We start from the raw sequence: 15,287 nt of genomic DNA on the forward strand, positions 1-15,287 counted from the left end.
ACTTCCATCAGCAGAGTGTAAGTCAAGTTCAGATTTTTGACTGAAAGACGCTGAGTCAGTAGTAGGACCATCTGAATGTACAGAGACTCAGGTAGGACAAGGTGAAGATGGAGACCCTGCAAGAGGCTCTGGTTTGGATGATTCTGGGCTAACACTTCCAGAAGACCACAGATCAACAGATGGCACTGAAAAATCTCAAAAGGACCACTCGTGACTGATGCTAGAGGCTGCGGTCTTTAGCGTCCTTGTTAGCGTGCTCGCCTCCCACACCGGAGACCCTGGGTTGAATCCCGCTCGGAGCGGGTTGAGTAGGACTTGAGTAGTAGTTGAGTAGGTGCCGTGACCCGAATGGGATCGAGGTTTAGGGGGGTGACTGAGTGTAACGGACGTAGGCATGTAAGAGCAGTTCATGTAAACCTCACTCCCCTGATCTTAAGAGGCGATCTAGAGACTGACGCTAGAGGCTGCATTCTTTAGGTCTTTGTTAGCACGCCCTGGCTCAAATCCCACTCGGAGCGGGCCGTGTAGGACTGTTTACATATGTATAAAGCACTTTCTGTGAATGATTAAGGTGATGACATTTCCTGTTGCAGATGGATCCTCTCACACCTTCTCTTGTTTACAGTGCCCATTCAGTCCACAGGAAAGAAAGCCCACTCAACTGAGGTTATAAGTGATACTGTAGTTGAAAACCCACCAGCTCACCCACACCGATGAGTGTCCTTTTCTCTGTCTGGTATCTGAATATGGCCGCAGTTTCTCCAATTCTCACAAAAGGTCCTCGCTGCAGCCTGTAGCACGACGAGGTAGCTGGATGCGCGGTGGTGTGTTTTGGTGACGTCATATATGCATGCGCACTAGTCAAGTCAAGTCAAGTCATCTTCATTTATATAGCGCTTTTAACAATGTAGATTGTTTCAAAGCAGCTTTACAGAGATAAACATAATTTTAGGTAACAGAGATTGTTTTGATGGCCCTCCGTCGCCATCAACTCGTTTATGTGTCCAAACACATCCTAATGTCACCGAAAGATGTTCTCGAGGAATAGAAGCTACAAAAGCTGAAATATCAGACAACTGTACTGCGGAGAGACATCCAGCTGGCTCAGCGCCAGGAGACCATCACAAGACCCACCCTGAAGAGGCAGTGCATCGCTGCAACGAATGCGGGCGCCGGCCCGCTCTTATCAGACACAAGCGGATCCACACAGAGGAACGACCCTATAAGTGTACCGAATGTCAGTCCATCTTCATCTGGTTAAACTCCTATAAGCGGCATATGCTGATGCATCAGCCTGAGAGACCATTGCGCGGACTGTGGAAAGGGATTTTTGTACCCTGGGCTTTGATGCAACACCAGAGGAGCCATTTCAAAGAGAAACCATGAATGGCTTTGTGCACACTGTGGAAAAACTGTAATACGGAAAACTCTTGTGAACTGAATGTGAACTGAACTTGGTTCACATTCGACCAGCCATTACACACAAAAACTTTCAAATGCAGCAAGTGCAACAAGTCGTTCACGTTGAAGGCCAGCCTGACCCTCCATAAACTCTCACACACTTAGAAAGAAAAGACCATTCCTTTGCACAGAGTGCAGAAAGGCCTTTTTCTCCGTCGGAGCTACCAGACTGGACACAATTCTTTCCAGTGCCCAGACTGTGAAAAGAGTTTTACACAGTCCTGCGACCTGTAGGTCCACATGAGGCATCACACACACAGGCATATGGCCCTATTTGTGTTCTCAGTGTAAAATGACTGTCTTTAGTTCTTACCGCCTCAAGAGGCACCTGCGGATTCACTCAGAAGAAAAACTCTTTCGGTGCTTGGACTGCAGGAAAAAAATTCAACAGTCATATCATCTGAAAGTGCACTTCCAGACTAGAAAAGAGAGGGAGGGGAGGGGAGGGCATATAAAATATTGGCCTGCAGGTGTTACTAGACATTTTTTTCATGTAGGTTAGCTATGTTCTCATACAAACAGGAACTTGTAATAATGTGGTTCATGTTATGTTTTATATCAGTGGTTAAAGTGCAAGTGTATAGATCTTAGTCACAACAGACACCTAGTTAATATTTCTTAAGTTAACATGGGGTTTTGGGACACGTAGCATACATGTTCAGTGTGGGGCGCAGTCTTAACTAACAGGTTCAATTCAGCATATTACAGTAATGTTTATATTATTACCTTTCTTTCTACATTATATAAAGGTTATAAATTACAAGTTAGTCATAATGCGTGTTTTGGTCTAACGCAAAGTAGACGCCGACGCGAAGTAGTAACGTTAGCGAAAAAGTCTCGTTCAGGTGACGAGGTAGGTAACTTAACCATAACAACAGGAGCGATAACAGACCACTTTACTGGAGCGCTTACTGTCATTAGTCAATATCACTTTTGTTAGATACAAGTTTACCACAAACATTTTTTTTTGAAAAGTTTAGATAGCTGGCGTTGACGGACCTCGACAGACTGTCCCTCGAAAGTAAGTTTGTCCATGTATGTATCGCTGCAGCCCGGAGACCTGCAGGTGGGAGGAGCTTACGCCGCAAGTGGGAGGAGCTTATGCCGCAAGTAGGAGGGATTTCACGAATGTGCAAGTAGGAGGAGTTTACGCCGCAAGTGGGAGGAGCTTATGCGGAAATCCCCAAGCTGTCATTGCCGAGGACGGCGGTGAATGAGTATGGCAGGAAGTAGCGACAGTAATGAAAATAAACGATCAAATATTACGTTCCTCATCATGGTCTGATATCTTACAGCTTTGTTATTATTGTGTGTGTCCAATACCACTCACTGTCAATGATGAAGTCACGTCTTTACACCTTTTTTACCATACTTAAAGTGATGGTGTTTTAAATTCATCAGGCTGTAGGCCTTATTTCAAGCATATTTCTGAATATTAGCTACATATTCTACAGTATCAAGTAAATTAACATTAAAATGTGATGCAATTGGACTCAGTGAAGTGAATGTGTAAATACATGAAAAACATTTCGCTAATGTAAAAAAAAAAAAAAAGGTTACCATCCATTTTTACTGCATTTTTATTTTTTTAAATACAGACTAATGTTCTTCTGAACGTTTTACACATATATTACATTTAAATCTCAGGGTGGATAAACTATTTTTTTCAATGAATAAAATCATGTACAAGTCACTCAGAATTGATTGCAAAAGTGTTTATTTTATTTTATTATTTTTAGTCTTTTTTTTATTTTTTATTTGTAAGTACACTATATCAGCTCATTAGAACTGATCTGCATGCAGTGAAAACGGCAAAATCCAGGGTGGAAGGTTTCTGAATAAATGCCCTTGAGCTCGCCTTGCTTTTCCTTCCCAGCAAAACCTGGTGGATACACAAGAAGCACAATAAGAACTAGGGTTTATAGTTGACATTGAACATTTACAAACATTACGAATAATTTCTCAGCTCTGTAGCTCCATGCCATGCAAGTGAATGGTGTCCAGAACTTTTAAACTCCAAGGGATGACATAAGTAAATTAGATTTTTAGTTTTCCTTTAGACTAACAACTAGTTTATTCATCACCAATTTACACAAAACGTACCAGGTGTGCAGCATTTGTACTCAAACCCACACTCCAAACAAGTGGAGATTGAGTACATCCTCCAGAAGAGCTGTTTGTAGTGAGATGACTTATTTTTCCGGCATGCAACACCTGAGCTGAAAAAAATGAACATAACATTTAACATTATCAATGATGTTCTTGTTATGCGTTTTATTTTTTAATGTCAATATTTACATTCTAGCCATAAGAAGTGTGCCTGATTCTGAACCTTGAGCAAGCCAATGACAGGGGCATGTAGGCAGCATCTTCTTATTGAAGAACAACTTCAAGTAGTATGTTCTTCAGCAACGCTCCTGATAACTGAAAAGATAGCAACAGTTAGCACAGGCCATTAATTTTTTATTAAAAAAGCACATTATATAACATTATTCAACTACCTTGAAGATGCAGCATGATGGAGGGTCATCGTCTTTTAACAGCTCATCCTTAAAGAAAAATATAAGTGGATTAAAATCGTTCTATGATACACATTTTAAATCATCATTAAAATGATTATGGATACCTTGCTAAAAACAGAGGGCACAACTGGGGTTTGGTCTGCTAAAATGAAGTAATTTAAAATTAGCTGACCAATATTATAGTTACATAATTTGAAACCCAGCATAGTATATGTACTTTGTTTCATATCAAAGTTCTTACTTTCATATGCAAGTTCAGTTTTTTTCTTCCCATAGGTTTCAGGGAGTGCAGTGCATTTTTCTTCTTCTGAAAGAGGATTAGAATTTAAAAAAAGTGATAAAAATTATCCATTAATTTTTAATTTGACAAAATAATATCAGCAAAATATAAAAAGCTGACAATACCAGCTACAACAGCTCGTTTTCTCTTTCTCCCATGTCTTCCACAATTTGTTTGTCATGCAACAAAAACAAATAAAGTAAGCAATAGAACAAGTACAATATCAAAATTAATTGAATGCAAGGATGCATTACATTGATCACAAATGAAATTACAGTAAAGACTTTTGTAAATAAAAAAATAAAAAAAATCTAATTAATGGTCCAATATAATTTTTTTTTTTTTAAACGTATTCACCAATGAATACAACAACATTTCAAAATCTTGCCAACCCCTAATAGTATTAAGAACAGATATTAAAGGAGTTTGATAGAGCAAGTACAAGTAGTGTTTACACCTGCTGATTTTCATCATCACTGAAACACTTTGCTACTCCTTTTCACTCAAAGGGTCTGCAGAATATATTTTTACTGAAAGTAAAAGTAGTGTTATGAGCGAGTCACTAAATCATTCCGTTCCATGACTTCCCAAAACAGTTTACAGAGTGAACAAGATTTCTTCACTTCTTTAAGGGATTCTTAAAAACACCACGTGTTAAAAGTACAGCTAATTTTTTCACACTTACTCTAAAAAAAACTTTCAAGCAAGATGGCACACCACCATTTTCTTATGTTCTTCATGTTTAGCTGTGTACATAAAGTAATGAATTAGTATAATTTTCAATTATATTAAAATGCATGTAGCTACAAAAAAATAAATACTTACTTCAGTGAAGTCAAACTTCTGTCCCAGAACAACATACAGTGCATACTATAATATGCAAAGAAACACAAAAAAAGTTAAATGGGTAACAGCAATTGATTACGATTGGATACGATCTCCTATTCATAGTGAATATAACAATAATATTTTGGTCAACTTACACCCATGTACTAGCCTGGTTCTACCAGACTCTCGTACATTTCATTTGTACAGAGAGTCTGGCCTCGCTCCATTGAGAAACGTTTACTTCCTTGTAGGCGGGTTCTCTGTTAAAGTTCAAAACTATTGGATCTGCCCAGCGTCACTCAGGATCTGCCATAGCCAATCGCTAACGTGTGGTCGTGACGTATGTCATGCGCCGAAACCGGCTGGAAAGAACAAGTCCGAATTCCATATTCATAAATCTAAATATCTAAATGCTAAACCTCTCTTTCTTATATTTGTGAAAGAATTTTAAAAATACCTCTTTTCAATTAAGTTGTCTGAGAACAAAAAAAGCCTTAAAAACATTATCTGTTTGTAATTATTTTCCTTTTTTCAGTGTCATGTAATTCTCTTAACTTGTTCATGTTTATTTTATATTATCCCCCTACTGTTTTATTTTTGTTTTGTTTTTATTATTATTTTTTGTTTGTTTTTGTATAATGTTTTCTGTTATTACTTGTGTATTGTTTTAAGCAATAAAAAAAAACAAGTCCGAATGATCAGAGGATTATGTTTAGAATAAGATGTCTGTCAACGAGAGCTGCATGTTTTGTTCATCGAATTTAAGAGTTCAAGGAACAATTCTAAATTCTAAATGTATATTTGACACTAATGACAGTGATGTATTCAATCAACTGTCGAAGCTGGGTGTATATGGCGTTATTATCCTGTCAGATGTCGAGAGCGCATTATTGTAGCGCGAAAGTACATTAATATTATGCGCGCGCGTGAATCTCTCTGCTCGCGCGCGGAATATGATATGCCGAGCGCGAATCTCTCTGCTCGTGCGCGGAATATGATATGCCGAGCGCGAATCTCTCTGCTCGCGCGCGAGAACTGGGCGCGCGCTCTCAGATACACTTCTCTTGTAAGAATTCTCTCTCTGGGCTGAGTGAGCCGCTGCCTCGCTCAGAGAATATGCCTGCACTTAAAAACGTGTTCAGTGCAATCGCGAATCGCTCCTCTTCCCCAGCTAACAATTTTAGGTTATAAGAACGTTTTCATAACGTTCCCATTAAGTTATAAAAACGTTATTTCTGAATGTTCTTGGGAATTTCAAAAAGTCCCGTTTTTTAGACGTTGTATTAACGTTATTTCTTGGTTATAAGAACGTTCAATTCTCCCGTTATGTAAACGTTGTATTAATGTTATTTCCTGGTTATAATAACGTTAGAACGTTCAATTCTCCCTTTATATAAACGTTGTATTAACGTTCTTGCTTGGTTATAAGAACGTTATTCAAACGTTCAATTCTCCCATTATATAAACGTTCTCTTAATGTTTTTCTAAGATAATGAAAAACGTTTCATTCAATAAAAAACATTAAGAAATGTTTTAATAATTATTAAAACCTTTCTTAATGTTTTTAATATAACAAGGTAGCCTATATGAAGAACCTAAAACAAGAACTTTCAGATTTTAAAATTAAGACAACATTTTTAAAAAAAGACCCATGAATCATGTCTATAATATGTGTAATGTAGTCCACTGAAGTCGAGTTGAATTGAACCCAAGTATAGTTTATTCCAATAAACCGATTTGGGTTGAAGTGACAATATGAAATTAACATGAACATAAACTTGGACTAAACATAGAATCACCAACAATGGTACAGGGAACAAAGCTAGACAAGAGACAATGGGAACACAAGGACAAGGATAATGACCAAAAACAACCAATGACATTCACAAGTTAAAGTTAATTTAATTTATATAGCTCATTTTTACAACAATTTCCAAGTTTATGTTCATGTTAATTTCATATGGTCACTTCAACCCAAATCGGTTTATTGGAATAAACTATAGGCCTACTTGGGTTCAATTCAACTCGACTTCAGTGGACTACATTACACATATTATAGACATGATTCATGGGTCTTTTTTTTAAATTTTTTGTCTTAATTTTAAAATCTGAAAGTTCTTGTTTTAGGTTCTTCATATAGGCTAGGCCTATTATAGTGTTATATAAAAAACATTAAGACAGGTTTTAATAATTATTAAAACATTTCTTAATGTTTTTTTATTGAATGAAACGTTTTTCATTATCTTAGAAAAACATTAAGAGAACGTTTATATAATGGGAGAATTGAACGTTTGAATAACGTTCTTATAACCAAACCAAGCAAGAACGTTAATACATACAACGTTTATACAAAGGGAGAATTGAACGTTCTAACGTTATTATAACCAGGAAATAACATTAATACAACGTTTACATAACGGGAGAATTGAACGTTCTTATAACCAAGAAATAACGTTAATAAAACGTCTAAAAAACGGGACTTTTTGAAATTCCCTAGAACATTCAGAAATAACGTTTTTATAACTTAATGGGAACGTTATGAAAACGTTCTTATAACCTAAAATTGTTAGCTGGGGAAGAGGAGCGATTCGCGATTGCACTGAACACGTTTTTAAGTGCAGGCATATTCTCTGAGCGAGGCAGCGAGCTCACTCAGCCCAGAGAGAGAATTCTTACAAGAGAAGTGTATCTGAGAGCGCGCGCCCAGTTCCCGCGCGCGAGCAGAGAGATTCGCGCTCGGCATATCATATTCCGCGCGCGAGCAGAGAGATTCACGCTCGGCACATCATATTCCGCGCGCGAGCAGAGAGATTCACGCTCGCGCATAATATTAATGTACTTTCGCGCTACAATAATGCGCTCTCGACATTTGCCAGGATAATAACGCCATAGGTGTAATCATTAACAATACGCCGCTGCGGTCGTTTCGGATCTGCCGCAAATGCTGTAACGTTACAGTGATCATCGTGCACGCCGAGCTGCCCAGCACCAACTCCTAACCTTTCTGCCTCCCTCACTTGGTCCTCCATTAGTGCAACAAGAAGAGACGACAACAACTATCGGCTTTGCATCCTATCGTTCGCCTTAGCTAACTCATTCACCACTAGCGGAGTGAGCTGGAAAATTAAACTTTTCCCGAATCATGGCCACCAACAACACTTAGCAAACATTGATCTTGCTCGGGCTTTAACTTCTGGATATTCGGCAGTTTTGCAACAACGGACCGAATAGATTTTCTCACGTCTTTCTCCGCTGCCATTACTGAACTCCAACTCAAACTGACGCGCTACATCAACGTCATCGTTCTCAGCCACTCCCTCTGTTCGCTGATTGGACCGGTAAAAAAATTATTTCTGGAAACCAAAGTCTACAGCACAATCCCAGACGTAGTACTGAAGGAAAATAAAATTGAGCGGAAGTGCGTAGGAGGGCGGAGCCAGGCTACCCATGTACTACCACCCAAGATAAATGGGACTGAAGGTGGCCTGTTGCCTGGAAGTTCTCATCAAATTTGATATTGTCCTTAGGACAAAGCAGGCAGTGAAACTGTGTGCACTTGAGGCACTGGTACGCCTCAAGAGTGTCCTGCTCATCTTTCACTGATAAGTGAACCTAAAACACAATAACATGCGTTTCACATTTTTTTTTCACTGATTGATATGAGTAATACATTTTATAAAATAATTATGATATTAAAACAAATGTTTCAATTACATTACATTACATTGTGGATTACAGAGAAAAAAAGCATAACTACAATGATAACAAGTTTTAAAAGAATTGCATGCATTGTACAATTAAGTTAGGAGTTGTATTCTAATATCAAATCCATTTACAAAACGTTTAAGACATTTACAATTTGAAAATCAATGCAGTCCTAAAACGTACAAAAATTACACTGCCACAATACCTTATTATGGTCTTCAGAATCCATAATCTGGAGAGCAAATTGTAGAAATCATGCACGTTACAGATTTTGTAATTTGTGTGCTACTAAAAAAACTACAGAAATTTATTTGGATACACTTTACCCTTATTCTTTTTTAATACATCAAGACTAAACAGTGTACAAACGCCATAATGAAATGGTCTTTTTCAGAACTTATAATGCTTTTTTATAAAACTAAAAAACTGTACAACAAGCTTACTTCATCTCAACGGCACGCTGACATGTGATTGTGAACGCTGACATTTTCTTCTTTGTTTTCTAATGGATCGCAACAAAACTTACACATTACCGCCACCAACCGTGGAGCATAAACCAATAGCTACTACAACACACAGGTGATACTAAATAAACCAATCAAAATCCTCTGGAAGTTTGTACAGCCCACTTGCGGCTAAAGCTCCACCTACTTGCTGCTAACCCACCCATTTGCAGCTGGCTCCGACCTCCGTTTATACCCTACTCAGTTTGTCAGCTTTTTTATACGTATAATATATTCTTTGCACTACTTGTACCGTCCGCCAGGTGGCAGCAGCACAGCGCCAATAGAATGTGTTCCACGGCACGTGCTCACTGTTGCGCCACCACTGTCTACTCTCCACAGTGTTTGTCAGCAGTGCAAGCCACTCTCAATAACAAAAACAAGCAGAAGGGAACTGGTATGTAAACATTATTATTTTTATTACCATCTTTCAGGCTCTGGACATAGGCCTAGTTATTAATTAATATTACCAGCAGATGATTTTGAAACTCAAAATCATAGGCTACTAAAACCATACTAAATCTAATTTAATCCTCAAATATTTCTGTTTGGGGTCACTCTGACCCCAGCAAAGAAGGAATGCTGAAAACTCCATTAAAGCATAGCTAAATAGACAACTTTTCAGTTATAGGTTAGTTGCGTTTAGCATTGTTTTTTCCTGCTGTTCATGACCCTGAAAGCTGGTTCCTTCCAGGTTTTAAAAGCATTTTAATGCCCCGTGTAAGCTGTGATTCAGAAATCCCAGCATGAGAAAATGCAGTACATGTATTGAAGCTTTATACTTAAGATCTTTAAGGCCCCACTCAGAAGTAAGTTAATGTAGCACTTTCCATGAATTGCTTCTGAGTTGTTGTCATGTTCAAACTTTATGTAAAAAAAAAAAAAATCTATATATATAATCTGACTAAATAGTCTCATGAAGTCATATGCTAGGAATTATAGTGCATGGGTTTCTTTTGTGACACAGTGACAGTGCTTTTGCATCCTTTCTAAAGTTTAAAAGTGTACCCCTCCAGTTTTTTCCTCTTTTTTTTTTAGTTTCTACAGCAAGATGCAAGCTGTCATTAATCATAGATTCCCAAAAAAGCAAGATTCCTGCCTCTCTTTCTTTTTTTTTCCCCTCACAGAGAAATATTAAATCAATATAGCTATATTAGAACACAAAGCAGCAAAGGGCAGACACTTGTGGGTGGTTGTTTGGAGTCTTTTGGTCCATTCACTATGTAAGTGTTTCCAGCTGGGATGGGAGAGACCGGCGCCTGCCCAGCTGTGCACTGACCTTCCACTTACAGCAGGAGTCATTTTGCAAGAGGAAATTTTACATTAACTCTGCATTTGCAGGCTATATGTTAGGGGATTTTTTATTTTATTTTTAATCTCAAACTAAGCGATACATTTGCATATGAGGATTTTATGAAAACTCAATCATTTGGCTTTCCAAAATTGACTACCTCTAAAATCAGATCAATGATATAAATGTAATTCCTGTATTTGATCCAGCTGGATATTAACCACACAATACATGCGATTCAATTCAAGTTGAGCTTTAGGATCCCTTCTATTGTATGACTAATCGCAGTGCAGAAGAGTTTCGATTAATTCTGAAGGCCTGCAGTTCTCTCTAACACCATAATGAGTTTCTGAAAACACAGGTGAATGAAAAGGGGCACCTCAGTTTTAAAGAACAAAAAAGGCTATTTAAACGTTTGTCCAATTTAATTTGAACTTGTCCGTATCTTCTGTTTTCTGTCTTCTCTTCATTAGCTTTACAAAACTGTGGCAAACACAGGGGCACCGTTCTCTCTCCCTCCATTTGTGTTATCTAATTTCCCTCCTCATCTCAAACAATCAATTACCTGGCTGAAGTAAGCCCTTAATGCCTTTAGCTGGAAATTGCCTTTGCGCCCATGCAAGCCAAATAAACCAGATTAGCCAGTGGTGATTGAATTCCGTAGGGCGAGACCCTGACGAGGACAAATTCCCTCATCTGCCAAACTCCTGCAGCATTCAGCTGATAAGTCTGGGTGAAAAGCTCACGAACCGTGTCCCTGTTTGTGTGTTTGCTTTGTTTCACAGAGCGGATTCCAGACCCTATCCGGTTTTCCGTGAAGAATTGAGGACAGACGTGTGACGACAGAAGTGAAGGTGTGTTTGTGTATATAATAAATTATATATATATATATATATATATCTTGAATTAACATAGAATTGAGTTACATAAAAAAAAGTAGATTTTTATATCAGACCTTATTTTTGATTCAAAGCATGTAAAGTGGCGATTGTTAGTGAGCACCTGCAGTCAGAATAACAATGATTTTAATTGGAGATGGCATGCAACGCTCACATAGTCTGACCTGGCAGCAGTTGCAGTCATGTGTCGATCTGTTCTGCATGTTCAAGTGGCCCTCAAGACATCGGATGAATGAAAGGCACAAACACACCTTGACACAGAAACTCTGTAATGTGGCTTGGGGTCACAGTCAGTCACTTTACTGCAGGAAACATCAGGTCTAGAGGTGTAAATCTCTAGTCAATCCAATTGAATAATTTCGTAATTATTTTGAAAAATATGCTGATGGAAAAACAGTTTGTGGACTATATACAAGTATTGTCAAAATAAGGCAGGCTTTACATTCACAGCCTCAAGTTTTGGATAAAACATTACATTTTATTTTTTTAATCGAATAAAACAGGGATGACTAACACAAAAAGACATTAAGTAGACTGTTAAATATGTATAATTGATTTATCATGTGATGGGAAATGATTGAACCAATAATTAAAACATAAATAAAGCTTGTATTTTATAGGGGAATATACACTCACCGGCCACTTTATTAGGTACCCCATGCTAGTAACGGGTTGGACCCCCTTTTGCCTTCAGAACTGCCTCAATTCTTCGTGGCATAGATTCAACAAGGTGCTGGAAGCATTCCTCAGGGAGTTTGGTCCATATTGACATGATGGCATCACACAGTTGCCGCAGATTTGTCGGCTGCACATCCATGATGCGAATCTCCCGTTCCACCACATCCCAAAGATGCTCTATTGGGTTGAGATCTGGTGACTGTGGAGGCCATTTTAGTACAGTGAACTCATTGTCATGTTCAAGAAACCAATTTGAAATGATTAGAGCTTTGTGACATGGTGGAAGTAGCCATCAGAGGATGGGTACATGGTGGCCATAAAGGGATGGACATGGTCAGAAACAATGCTCAGGTAGGCCGTGGCATTTAAACGATGCCCAATTGGCACTAAGGGGCCTAAAGTGTGCCAGGAAAACATCCCCCACACCATTACACCACCACCACCAGCCTGCACAGTGGTAACAAGGCATGATGGTTCCATGTTCTCATTCTGTTTACGCCAAATTCTGACTCTAACATCTGAATGTCTCAACAGAAATCGAGACTCATCAGACCAGGCAACATTTTTCCAGTCTTCAACTGTTCAATTTTGGTGAGCTCTTGCAAATTGTAGCCTCTTTTTCCTATTTGTAGTGGAGATGAGTGGTACCCGGTGGAGTCTTCTGCTGTTGTAGCCCATCCGCCTCAAGGTTGTGCGTGTTGTGGCTTCACAAATGCTTTGCTGCATACCTCGGTTGTAACGAGTGGTTATTTCAGTCACTGTTGCCCTTCTATCAGCTCGAACCAGTCTGGCCATTCTCCTCTGACCTCTGGCATCAACAAGGCATTTCCGCCCACAGAACTGCCGCTCACTGGATGTTTTTTCTTTTTCGGACCATTCTCTGTAAACCCTAGAGATGGTTGTGCGTGAAAATCCCAGTAGATTAGCAGTTTCTGAAATACTCAGACCAGCCCTTCTGGCACCAACAATCATGCCACGTTCAAAGTCACTCAAATCACCTTTCTTCCCCATACTGATGCTCGGTTTGAACTGCAGGAGATTGTCTTGACCATGTCTACATGCCTAAATGCACTGAGTTGCCGCCATGTGATTGGCTGCTTAGAAATTAAGTGTTAACGAGCAGTTGGACCGGTGTACCTAATAAAGTGGCCGGTGAGTGTAGATTATCTTTAAATCAAACAGGGTTAGAATTAACACTGAATTAATGGCATATAACAAATAATGAACAAATCGAGGCTTGTTAAAGAACATTTCAAATACATTTTATTGTTATTTTCCATTTTCATTTTAGTTAGTTTTAGTTAACTATGATAACCCTGCTAGAATATGCATAATAATTTTAAATTTGGAAAGAAAACAACTATTAATTTGCTTTTAAATTGCAGCAAATCAAGGCCGTGTTAACTTTGTTATTATCAATTATTAACTCTGAAAGTGCATGGTACATTGAATTTTTATCATTATATCAATGCATTTTTACAGGCCAAATCAGGAGGCTTTGACATATATTGTTGCCCTAGATGCCTTTGTTTTGAGAGCATTTGAACAGGTGTGGAAAGCAACAGTGAATATCCCATTTGTGGCAATATCAGAAAAGATAAAGAGACATGCTGGGAAGGGGCACCACTGAAAGACACTGAAACTGGGGCCGAGAGTGTATCTTGGTTTTAGGAAGTCATTAGTTCAGAATGGATTCACATACGATCAAACACGGTCCCGTGAGGGTCATTGCCTATATGAGGTGAATGTAACTTTGGTGTGTGTCTAGTGGGCTTTGTGATATTTAATAGCTCTTCCGAGACCATGCATGATGAAGTTTTAATGCATACGTAAAGAGCCCTGCTTCTGCCTAATGAGCTAATCCGTTTAATGCTAACTTCACACCCACCAAAGAATCGCTTCCAGTCTCCCCTCAGACACGAGACGGCGGCAGGACTATAAATAGACCTTTAATAGATTAATGCAGTTTCTGTGATTTGTTGTTGAGGTCGGATCCAAAGCTTTCGGAACTAGTGACAAATGAAGGCGATTCTCAGATTATTTCCTGTTGTCTCATTTCCTTCCTCTATTTCTCTTATGTCTTTTTTTATCGCTTTTTTATGTAGCTTGACTTTTTCTTCTTTTTTTTGAGTTTCACACCTGTGCCACACGTTTCTCTGAACTTTTCTTGTCATCTCTATGGCTTTAATGATGTGACTCTCTATTTCGAACACTCAGACAGGGCCGGTGTGCCACTTTTGTGGCCTAGGGTTCCATGTTCAGGAAGTTCAGAAATAGCCGGTCACACAAAGTCATTTGAGCTGTGTTTTCCCCTCAAGACAAACTTCCAGCCCTGGAACCAATTAGAGCAGGAGGAGTCTCTCCACCAGTCCACCAGAGGCGCCTTCGGTGTGAAGACAGAGGTGCTGCTACTGTCGTTCCTCTGGAGAAGTCATCAACAGCACCTCTATTCTAAGGTGAGATGGAAAACTTTGGAGAGTGCTGGGTCTCACTTTTCTTTGACTGACTGGCGTGTGAAATAAATGTAAAGGGGTCTTACCATGAGGTTTCAGAGGTTTTTAGAGGTTTCAGAGGACATATACACATCACTATTAAAGGCACATCAGCAAAAAAGGGCTATAGTCGATGTGAGAGGATGGGAAATGATCATGATGTAACTGTCTGTAATATTGTTGAGTATTCGTTTATATGTTTGTTGATAATACATTTTAATTTATACAACTTGAAATGTATTAGTAGTGTATGTAAAAAAAATAGCTTTTACCTAGATTCCAAAACTTTTTTGTTCATGGTTAGTTATTGATACCTTATTCATTAACTAATGTTAACGAAGGAAACCAAAGAAGCTACCCAGAAAAAAAGAGTGATATGCATATGGCCAATTTAAAGAAGGATAGCCATATAAATAGCTAAAAAATTAAATATATACATTCCTTGGAGTGGAGTTAATGTTAGATGCTTTTATGCTCACCAAGGCTGCATTGTTTTGATAAAAATACAGAAACAAAACAGTAATATTGTAAAATATTATTGTGATAATAAATAGCTGTTTTCTATTTTAATTTATTTTAAAATGTAATTTATTCCTGTGATGGCAAAGCTGAATCTTCAGCATCATTA

At 38.5% G+C, this 15,287-nt stretch overlaps 1 long non-coding RNA gene across 1 annotated transcript; it reads left to right on the top strand.

Annotated features, from left to right (window-relative positions):
- The first annotated feature begins 9,633 nt into the window (after positions 1-9,633).
- On the top strand, positions 9,634-14,617 carry LOC130071150 (uncharacterized). The gene is made up of 3 exons (XR_008803969.1): positions 9,634-9,696; positions 11,376-11,446; positions 14,486-14,617. It is a non-coding gene; the product is annotated as an uncharacterized LOC130071150 (long non-coding RNA).
- The last annotated feature ends 670 nt before the right edge of the window (positions 14,618-15,287 follow it).

Source organism: Rhinichthys klamathensis, unplaced genomic scaffold (genome assembly GCF_029890125.1).
Source record: "Rhinichthys klamathensis goyatoka isolate OS25496 unplaced genomic scaffold, OSU_Roscu_1.1 h1tg000430l_1, whole genome shotgun sequence".
Taxonomy (NCBI): Eukaryota; Metazoa; Chordata; class Actinopteri; order Cypriniformes; family Leuciscidae; genus Rhinichthys; species Rhinichthys klamathensis.